This window comes from Pediculus humanus, genomic scaffold (genome assembly GCF_000006295.1).
Source record: "Pediculus humanus corporis 1103172107500 genomic scaffold, whole genome shotgun sequence".
NCBI classification, from domain to species: Eukaryota; Metazoa; Arthropoda; class Insecta; order Psocodea; family Pediculidae; genus Pediculus; species Pediculus humanus.
The window spans coordinates 187,976-191,918 of NW_002987116.1; positions in this window are offsets into that span (position 1 = coordinate 187,976).

Below are 3,943 nucleotides of genomic sequence, written 5' to 3' on the forward strand. Positions count from 1 at the left end.
GAATTTACGTCATTTTTTTCGCTTTTTTTTTTGTTGCCGAGAATTTAGTTTTTTTGATTTGACTTTTCGTTTGAGTAAATTTAATTTATTTTTTAAACGACATTTTCAAAATTTTATTATCATTATTATTATTATTATTATTATTATTATTATTATTATTATTATTATTATTTTCATTTTTCCTTTTTCCTTTTATTATTATTATTATTCTCTCTCTCTCTCTCTCTTTTTAAAAATTATTTATACATATATATATTCATATTCATATTTTTATATTTTTTATTTTGTTTTTTTTTTTTTGTCAAATGAAAATGCTTTTGTTCATTTGGACAATCATTTTTTTGTCATCATCATCATCATCATCATCATTCATCAATCAACCTTTTTCTTTCCTTTGAACGACAGCAAAAAAAAAAAAAAAAAAGGAAAAATTTTAATTTTATTATCGATTTTACATTTATTTTTTTATTTTTTTCTTTTGATTTAAAAAAAAAAAAAAAAGAAAAGTTTTTCTTTGATAATTTTCCTACGAAAAAAAAAGGAAAGCTTAAAAAAAAATTTTTTTTTTTTTTGCTATCGTTCAAGTATCACGCATTATTACAGTTTAATATATATAAATTTATTTTCGGATAACTTGGATTATTATTATTATCATTATCGTCGGTTAAAAAAAAAAAAAAAAAAAAAAAAAAAGATTTTCATTTATTACGTCGTTCGTCGTCGAAAAAAAATTTTTTTTTAACAGCAAAATTTTTTTTCGTTTTTCTATTTTTTTTTGATATTTGCTATCGTTAATAATTTTTTTTTTTTTTTTTTTTACCCCAAACGTTATCCGTCATTAAAATCGTATTTATGACGTCGCATACGAAAAAAAATTTTCATTCGAAATGATTTTGACGAATGCAAAATAAAAAATTATGAATAAATAAAAATAAAACCGTCATTAAAAAAAAAAAAAATAATTAGAGATGATGATAATAATAATAATAATAATGATGATAATGATGACGATGATGATGATGATGATGATGATGAAAACATTTTCGTAATTTAAAATATAAATTAATTATTTATATTAATTAATTAATTAATAACGAGTGCGAATTATTAACGTAAAAGTGTGAATTATTATTGTTTTTTCACAATGGGTTATTAATTATTTATTATTATTTATTATTAATTTCGTTGAAAATTATTATTATTATTATTATTATTTTCAAAATGGCGGATTACTCGATGTGAAATCATTACGAATAAATTTTATAATTATATATATATACATAATATTTTATTAACGGGAAATTTATTTTAATTTAATTTTGTCAATTTTAATTATTATCATTATTATTATTATCTGTATCATCATCATCATCATCATTATCATCATCATCAATTATTAGATTTTTGTTTTTTTTTTTTTTTTTTTTACGTACATAATGTAGAAGTTTATGTTTTACGTCAGAGAGGAAAATGGCGGAAAAATCTAATTTAAAAATAATTTTTTTCTCTCTCTCTCTCTCTATCTATCTATGTATCTATCTCTCTCTCTATCTATCTATGTATCTATCTCTCTCTTTCTCTCTCTCTATCTATCTATCTATGTATCTATCTCTCTCTTTCTCTCTCTCTTACTCGCAGTATCTATTTATCTCTCTCGTTCTCACTCGCAGTACGTTTATACACTCGTTTTTGTTTTTGTTTTTCGTCGACGTCGTCGTCGTCGTCTGCTACTTTAACGCTTTCTTATAATTTTTTGTTTAAAATTAATCATAACGTATTTGATCGTTTTAAAATTTATTTATAATCTTTTGAAAGAAACGTGGGAATTTTTTTTTTTTTTTTGCGGAAAATAAACATTAACGAATACATTTTTTTAAATAAAAAAAAAGCACGTCACGTGTTTATTTATTTATTTATTATTTATTTCGTTCGTCTTTCTTGTTTGTTCACGAACGATGATGGTGATGATGATGATGATTTACCGTTTCATAAAACATAATCCTTTTTTTTTTCTCTCTCTCTCTCTCTCTCTCTCATTCATCAATCTTATCCGGAGCAAAAAAAATAAAAATGAAAAAAAAAAAAAACAAAATTTATTATTATTATCATCATCATCATCATCATTATTATTATTATTATTTTTTCAATCGTTTTTTTTTTTTTTTTCGTGAAAAAAACGTTTTTGTTTGTTAAATAAGGAAAACATTTTTTTAATCTCTTTATTATTAAAATTAAAAATTTATTTTTAACCTTTTTATTTATTTATTTATTTATGTACCGATTATTAATTATTAATCGTTGTCGATCGTTATTATTATTATTATTATTGATCTTTCATTGAAAAATAAATAATTCAATTAATTAACGAAAATTTAATTAATGATTTAAATGAATGAATAAAATTAACGTTCGTGGATTTTAATTAAGCCGTCGACGTTAATTTTTTTTTTTTTTGAATTCGTTTCGTAAATATTTTTTTTAAATAATTATTTTTTACGCGGGAAAAATGTTTTTTCTTCTGCTTTTTTTTTTTTTAATAATAATAATAATAATTTTTTTTGTGGGGGGGAAAAAAAATTGGGAATATGTATATGAGAAGCTCGAAAATATTGTTGCACACACGTTTCAAGCATTAAAATATCGATTGTATAAGGAAATTTGTTTCAAAACTTTTTTTTTTTTTTTTTCTATGGGAAAGAAAAAGTTAAGAAAGAAAATGAAAAATAGATAAAACGGGTTTTAGGTATAAATTAGGTTAAGAGAGAGGGGGCGAGGGAGGGGGAAAGGAGGGAGGGAAAGAAAAATAAAATAAGATAGGGATTAGATAAGAAAAAGAAAAAGAAGAAGAACAACAACAACAACAGTGATTTTAAAATAATAATAGTTCACGGATAAAAAGTATAAAAAGGAGAGAGAGAGAGAGAGAGAGATAGATAGATGGAAAGAGAGGAAATGCTAAAAAGAGAGAGAAAGAGAGAGAGAGAGAGAGAGAGAAGTGTAGGAGTAATTTCGGTTAGGAAAGAAAAGGTTAAACATGTTAAAATAATACGAATTTAAATATTTTAAATTCATTTTATTTAAGATATAATAATAATAATAATAATGATGATGATGATGATGATGATAATAATAATGATGACGATGATGATGATGATGATAATAATAATTTTCTCAAGGCATTTTATTTAAGTTATTAAATACTACCGCGTGAAAGAAAGAAAGAAAGAATAAGTTGATGAATAAAATTCTTTTTATTTTCTTTTTTCTTTTCTTTTTCTTTTAAATAAAAACGTGTAAATAGAAAATGCAAAAAAAAAAAAAAAAAAGAAAATTTTAGAAAAGTTTTCGAGTTGAAAAAAAAATTAAAAAATTTTTTTTTCAAAAGTTGGCATACGTGAAAAAAAAGAAAATAAAATGAAAGATTTAATTACGGTTGAAAAATCATTCATCGTTTTCTTTTTTCTTTTTTTTTCTTCCTTTTCTTTTTTTTTATTCATTTAAGTTTTAATAACGTTTATAATAATAATAATAATAATAATAATAATGATGATGATGATGATGATGATGATGATGATGATTATAATTATTGCCATTATATGTATTTATTTAAATAATGAAAGAGAAAAAGAAATGAATCGTGAGAAAATCGTGAATATTCAATAGAAAATTTTAAATCAATTTATTATGTTTTGTTTTACAATAATAATAATAATAATAATGATAATGATAATAATAATAATAATAATAATAATAATAATAATAAATTTACAAAAATTAAAATAAGAAAAGTTAGTCACAGGAATATTTTTCTTTTCGGTTTCTTTCATTTCATTGTTTAAATATTTTCTTACTCTATGCTTTTCATAGTTTTATTTATTTACCATAGAGAAAAAAAAAAAGAAAATAATTAATTTTTATTTAAATCAAAAAAAAAAAAAAAAAA